Below are 6,867 nucleotides of genomic sequence, written 5' to 3' on the forward strand. Positions count from 1 at the left end.
GACCAGAGATGTTTGCTTAACAACGGTGCGACTAGAACTACAAACCAAAGTGTCTGCATAAGGACGGTCCAATTAAAACTACGAAGCAGAGTTTTGCTTGACAACGGTAAGATAATATGCCCAAACGCCCGCAGAAGAACATTTCACGTCCAGCTGATTAAATCTATAAAAATCAATAAATATAAAGCAACTCATTGTCATTGTTGGTACACGGCATGAAATTGATGTGAAATTACAGGGAAATTCCTACAGTAATCTGCTGTTTTATTGATATACGGCACATTGCTTAAGACAGAACAGCATTGTGGGCGTTTTGCTCTTAACTGCATAACACCGTTTGAATTTTCAGTAATTAACTGGAAATTGCTATGGATATTGGGAAGCCGTTGGTTAGTAGTGGCGACAGAGAATTTGCTAACAAGCAATGCCAAGTTTCGAGTGTCACACCTAATAGGCTACGCGAATTTAAAAGTAATTATATCACAATTTGTTCGTTTTTGATTTCCAACAGAATACGTTGATCTGTATTTCACATAAATTTTCTTGTTCTTTTCCAAGGCAACCCTGTACTTTGAGTATTTTTTTGTTTCAGCTGGCTAGAGTGTCGCCGGATTGTGCAGGTAGGCTACGTGCGTTTCGAATTCATCAAACTAGTTAGTATCATAACGCCAATCATTCGCCAGCGATAGCTTAGTATGAAAGCATGTTTACATGTCAGTATTGTGGTCACCAATGCTTAACGAAGTATGCGTTTGTTAGGCATATGAAAGTACATGCGAGTCTTCCAACCGCGTTGTTTAAATGCGCCTTTTTTGATTGCTCCCGTTCGTTCAGAAACATGACGCAGTTGGAATGTCATGTATATCGAGAGCATAAAGATAAGAGGAGAGCACAGGTAACTGCAATCGAGTGTGTATCTTGTCATGTAGAATTTTGCAATGTTAGATGCAATGATTTATCCAGTTTAAACTCTCATTTGAAATCTCATATCGGAGAGGCAGGGCCGTTTCTTGTCCATTTCGTCAGTGTGGGAGAACGTTTTCAGTCGTCTCTTCCTTTATTTCTAATTTTTCCACAGTACACAAGTCTTGTACAGTATCCAGTCTTCTGGGCCATGTAACAGTAGGAACAGAGACGAGACTAACGGCAACCAATGAACAAGTTGAGGATGTTTCAGTGTTGGAGGGGGATTTGACTGACGACGTAACGTAAGTGATGATAACGAGGGAGACCAAGCAGCGGTGCTGCCAGAGAGAGCAGATGAATCCCTTTTCTTGAACATTTGGCTTTCTTTTATTTAAAGTTGCAGGCAAACTTTTACTGCCAGCATCAGTCATACAGTCTATTATTGAGGATTTTCAAGCAGTGCATGATATCAGTCAGTCTCATTTACTTCATAAGTTGGACGAAAAGCTGGTATCATTGGATATCTCTGACCGTGAGAGAGAGAGGTTCTTAAATCCGAGGATTTGTTTCGGGCATGCAACACTGGTACCTTGAAAACTGATCAAAGACAAAAAACGGTTTTTAAAAATCAGTTTAGATACATTGAGCCAGTCCCACCTTATCTTGGAAAGAATGATATGGGATCACAGAGTGGCTTTAGTGAAAACTTCAGTAAAGGCACCCATTTCTGCAGATTATGTACTAGAGCCCGACCGATATATCTATAATATATTAATATATATTATATAATAAACAAAAAAAAAACGATGATTATTTATCTGTACTTGTCTGCTTGAACGTTGTAATTGCTATTTACTACAATTATCCAGTAGAGGGAGCTCTAATACAAGTGTGAACTGCAGCAGCTGACGCGCTACTTCTCTAATAAGACGTTTGTTACTCGTGCCTCATCCAATATTCTCCACTGCAAGACTTGTCTGCACAGATTCGGTTGCGGCAATAAAGGTATGTAGATTTAGTGAAAGTTTTTAATTAAATGCGTTTATACGACCACTATGTTTATCAATCCTCATTATCAAACGAGCGAGCTAGCTAACATATTTGGTTCACTTTAGCAAGCTAGCAAGCCTTTATGAACTGGAAGTGAGCACATAAGCAGCGTAGGATCTACATTTCCAGAGGACATCGCTGTATTCTCAAATAAATAACCAGCCAAAATAAAATGGTGATTGAATGTGTCACACATTTGTTTTTGTTTTTTTGTTGTTTTTTATCTGAGATAATGATATTAGCTACTATATGATGTTTTGTAAATAGCCAAGGCGTGATTGCAAGCGAGTGTCATCTTGTCACGCGTCATCGTAGCAAGCTAACCAGACAGTAAAAAAGCAGATAAAACACTTCGAACATGAATCATTTTAAGCCATGTTATCTAGCTTTGTCGTGATAACATGAGAGAAGGATTGCTGTTGGAGAACTGAATCAACCAATAGTTAGCGCGGGTAACCTGCACGAAAGCTCATACATATAAGAAAATATAATTAATTTAACTTACTGAGAAAATATAATAAGAAATAACGAGGCTGTGTCATAGCTAATGCGTTATTGCGAGCGAGTGTGTCATCTAGTCACGCGTCAGAGCGCATTGTAGTTATTTTCACCGTCTAATTCTTATGGACAGGGAAGCTCGTTTGATAGTCTTAGTAGGAATAAAATAAGAAAATATAATTAATGTACTGAGAATAGATACTAAGAAATAATAATAACAAATTAATAATAACAACAATAATAATAATAATAATCATAAAAATATATGTTTGAAACTGGAAAAGGGATTTTTTACATTAATTTTTTTATAGATGTTGGAAAAGAAAGGAGTAAAAGCAAGGTGTGGAGTTATTTTGATTTCACACACTTAAATATAGTGTTAATATGTATATTTAATTTAATATCATCTTTTACTTTTTTTATCTAAAAAGTTTTGTGTGTTTATTTTAATTTTTTTTTGTTTGCTTATAAGTTAAATGTTCTTAAATATAGAAACTTTAATAAAATATAAGTTTTTCAAATTGGTTTGAAAATGTTGCACTTTTTGACAAAATATCGGTCAAAACATCGGTAATCGGTGGGCTAGGACTCCCCAAAATCGGGATTGGCACCGGACCCAAAAATCTGGCATCGTCGGGCTCTATTATGTACTGTTGGCCATGCTCAATTTTTGTCATCTCCCTTCACAACAGGTGAAAAGAAAACAATTGCATCATACAAAGACAGCGTGCAGCACAGCATGCAGCATAACGTAAGTACATCAAAACTGTCAATGGGAATTAAATTTGATTTGATTCCAAATTTATCAAATTAACCCACTTCCATGTGTGCCAACTTGGTCTGCCTCCTTGTCTGGGCCATGACTTATTTGAGGGTATCGTCGCATATGACTTCGCTCTATACCTAAGTCATTTTGTCACAAATCAGAAATTCTTCACGTATAGAGAACTGAATGGACAGCTTAATCACTTCAGGTACCTCGGCGATGACGCCAGCAATAAGCCATGCAAAATGAATCCAGGAAGTGAGAAATTGAGTGGACATGCTGTCCAGAATTGGTGTTTCCTTAGACTTCTGCCTCTCTTGATTGGGGACAAAATTTAAAATCCAGTTGAAAATGAAGTTTGGCAATTTGTGTTGCTGCTAAGGCAAAAAGTTGAAATTGTTTGTGCTCCTGCCATTGCAACTAGTCAGATGGCCTACTTGAAAGTCCTTATTGAGGAGTATTTGCCGAGTCGACAGTATTGTTTTCCTAATCACCCACTTAAGCCGAAACATCATGTAACCCGTTAGAAAAATAGCAACGTTTTAAAAGAGTCCTGTAGCTTTAAGAAAAGGGAGGCTCCCTACCTAACTGTTAGGAGGACTTGTTTTGCGTCTCTAATTAGTTTTATTGGCTGTAACAGGCAGTAATGTCTTAAGATCATTCTGGAAAATAGTTAGCCCCGCCCACTCCCAGGGACTTGGTTGAGACTGTTTGTCGCACAGCAAGAGGGGAGAACGGGAGAAAGAAAAAGACGATTAGAAGTAACAAATCATAATCGTTAATTTAAGCAGTAAACCTAAAGAGTAGCTCCGTAAATGACCCACGGACCAAATATTTTCCAGATCGCACACTTCAATCTCTTTCCTTGGGATCTTGGTAAGTTAAATGTTAAATTTGCTAAAGTATCGTAACTGTAGCAGCAACACGTGTGCTATTGACTCTGTGTTTCCTTGAAAATAGCATTAGCCACACGTGGCGTTTAATATTTTTCAGTTTGCACACTTCAGTTTCTTCCTTTGGGATTTCAGCGAGTTTAAATTTGAAATTTAGCTAAAATATCGCCATTGTAGCAGCAACACGTGTGTTATTAACTCCGTGTTTCCTTGAAAATAGCATTAGCCACACGTGGTATGTATAGCTATTGAGTTTCTCTCATATAAAGTTGAATGTTGCTATTTAAAGCGTGAATCGCACTGTTATTGTATCATACGTGTATGAATGTGCTATGTAACATGTGTATGAATGTGCCATGTAATAACCTTGTGTTAATTTTAAGTAGGCTATAGCTCATTCAAGGTGGCTATTAGTTGAGCCTATGCACTTAAATGAAGTTAGCTAATGCAGTACTGTTAGAAACCATGCACTAGCGCTTAGCAAGTGCGCTACATTTGGGTATATGATGTAGCCATATCTTCTATTGTGCATGACAGTGCAAGAGGGTTAGTTCACATGCATTTAAATGATTTTACAATCAACTAATGATTTACTTGATTGTTAAAGGTTTATTGCCATGTATTTATATTGAGTTCATGGTTTAAAAAATTATTTGCTATAGTTACATCAGAATCAGAATCAGAATCGGGTTTATTGCCAAGTAGGTTTACACATACAAGGAATTTGTTTTGGTCAGGTGGTGCGTAACAGTGAACATAAAATAAGATAAATAGAGTAAGATGAACAATAGTGCAGTAAAAACATAACAGACATAACATAACATAACATAACATAACATAAACTAGTGCAAAACAATAACAATAGTGCAAGGGGATAAAGTGGTTTTAAGTACAGGTGCTGTCTGTTGGTGTCCGTGGGGTCAGGATAACAGTACAGTGACAGTGGCATCAGTGGGGTCCCGGGCCTTGTTGATAAGGCCAGCTGCAGTCGGGAAAAAACTGTTCTTATGACGTGAGGTTTTGGTTCTGATGGACCGCAGCCTCCTGCCGGAGGGAGTGTTTGCAAGAGTTTGTGTCCAGGGTGGGAGGGGTCGGCCACAATCTTTCCTGCCCGCCTCAGGGCCCTGGAGGTGTGCAGGTCCTGGAGGATGGCAGATTGCAGCCAATCACCCTCTCAGTGGCGCGAATGATACGCTGCAGTCTGCCCTTGTCCTTGGCAGTGGCAGCAGCGTACCAGATGGTGATGGAGGAGGTGAGGATGGACTCAATGATGGCAGTGTAGAAGTGCACCATCATTGTCATTGGCAGGTTGAACTTCTTCAGCTGCCGCAGGAAGTACATCCTCTGCTGAGCCTTCTTGGTGAGGGAGGTGATGTTCAGCTCCCACTTGAGGTCCTGGGTGATGATGGTGCCCAGGAAGCAGAAGGACTCCACAGTGTCGACTGGGGAGTCATGCAGGGTGATGGGGCGGGTGGGGCTGCGTTCCTTCTGAAGTCCACTACCATCTCTACTGTCTTTAGGGCGTTGAGCTCCAGGTTGTTATGGCTGCACCAGGACACCAGATGTTCAATCTCTCTCCTGTAGGCAGACTCATCCCCACCAGAGATGAGTCCAATGAGAGTGGTGTCGTCTGCAAACTTCAGGAGCTTGACTGACTGATGACTGGAGGTGCAGCTATTGGTATACAGGGAGAAGAGTAGAGGAGAAAGGACGCAGCCTTGAGGGGAGCCGGTGCTGATGGTCCGGGAGTCGGAGACGTGTTTCCCCAGCTTCACGTGCTGCTTCCTGTCAGACAGGAAGTCGGTGATCCACCTGCAGGTGCAGTCAGGCACGTGCAGCTGGGAGAGCTTGTCCTGTAGTAGAGCGAGTAGAGAGAGATGGTATTGAAGGCGGAGCTGAAGTCCACAAACAGGATCCTGACATAGGTTCCTGCAGTGTCCAGGTGCTGGAGGATGAAGTGGAGGGCCATGTTTACAGCATCGTCCACAGACCTGTTGGCTCTGTATGCGAACTGCAGGGGGTCCAGGAGTGGGTCCGTGATGGTTTTGAGGTGGGACAGTACAAGGCGCTCAAAAGACTTCATTACCACAGAGGTCAGGGCGACGGGTCTGTAGTCATTGAGTCCTGCGGTCCTTGTTTTTTTGTGGACGGGGATAATGGTAGAGGTCTTGAAGCAGGCTGGTACGTGGCATGTCTCCAGTGAGGTGTTAAAAATGTCTGTGAACACCGGAGACAGCTGATAGGCACAGTGCTTCAGGGTGGAGGGAGAACAGAGTCTGGTCCAGCTGCTTTGCGGGGTTCTGTCTCTTGAATAGTCTGTTAACGTCCCTCTCCAGGAGGGAGAGAGTCGTCATTGTGATAGGGGGGGGAGGGGCCTCTGAGGTAGGTGATTGTAGAGAGGCCCGGGCTCCTGCTGAGATGGGGGAGGAGGAGCTGGTGGTCTGGAGCTGGTGAATGGGTTCACGGGGGATGGTGTCAGGACTGTCCCATTGTCTTTCAAATCGGCAGTAAAACTCATTCAGGTCGTTGGCCAGGCGCAAGTCATTAGTGGAGTGGGGGCTTTCGGTTTGTAGTTGGTGATCTGTCTGAGGCCCTTCCAGACAGAGGCCGAGTTGTTTTCTGAGAACTGCTGTTGGAGTTTTCTCAGAGTACAGTCGTTTAGCATCTCTCACCGCCTTGCTAAACCTGTATTTAGACTCTTTAAAACCGGTCCTTGTCCCCACTCCTAAATGCTTCCTCCTTTGCCAGCCTTAG

The 6,867-nt window shown here is 41.8% G+C and overlaps 1 long non-coding RNA gene across 3 annotated transcripts; it reads left to right on the forward strand.

Moving 5' to 3' along the window:
• Positions 1-1,002: 1,002 nt before the first annotated feature.
• On the forward strand, positions 1,003-5,972 carry LOC135246473 (uncharacterized). 3 transcript variants are annotated; one of them, XR_010327711.1, is made up of 4 exons: positions 1,003-1,911; positions 3,147-3,205; positions 4,063-4,096; positions 5,698-5,972. It is a non-coding gene; the product is annotated as an uncharacterized LOC135246473 (long non-coding RNA). The 3 variants fall into 3 exon arrangements; XR_010327710.1 differs by lacking the exon at positions 4,063-4,096; XR_010327709.1 differs by lacking the exon at positions 5,698-5,972 and having other exon boundaries at positions 4,063-4,390.
• Positions 5,973-6,867: the final 895 nt, after the last annotated feature.

Source organism: Anguilla rostrata, unplaced genomic scaffold (assembly GCF_018555375.3).
Source record: "Anguilla rostrata isolate EN2019 unplaced genomic scaffold, ASM1855537v3 scaf0374, whole genome shotgun sequence".
Lineage (NCBI taxonomy): Eukaryota > Metazoa > Chordata > Actinopteri > Anguilliformes > Anguillidae > Anguilla > Anguilla rostrata.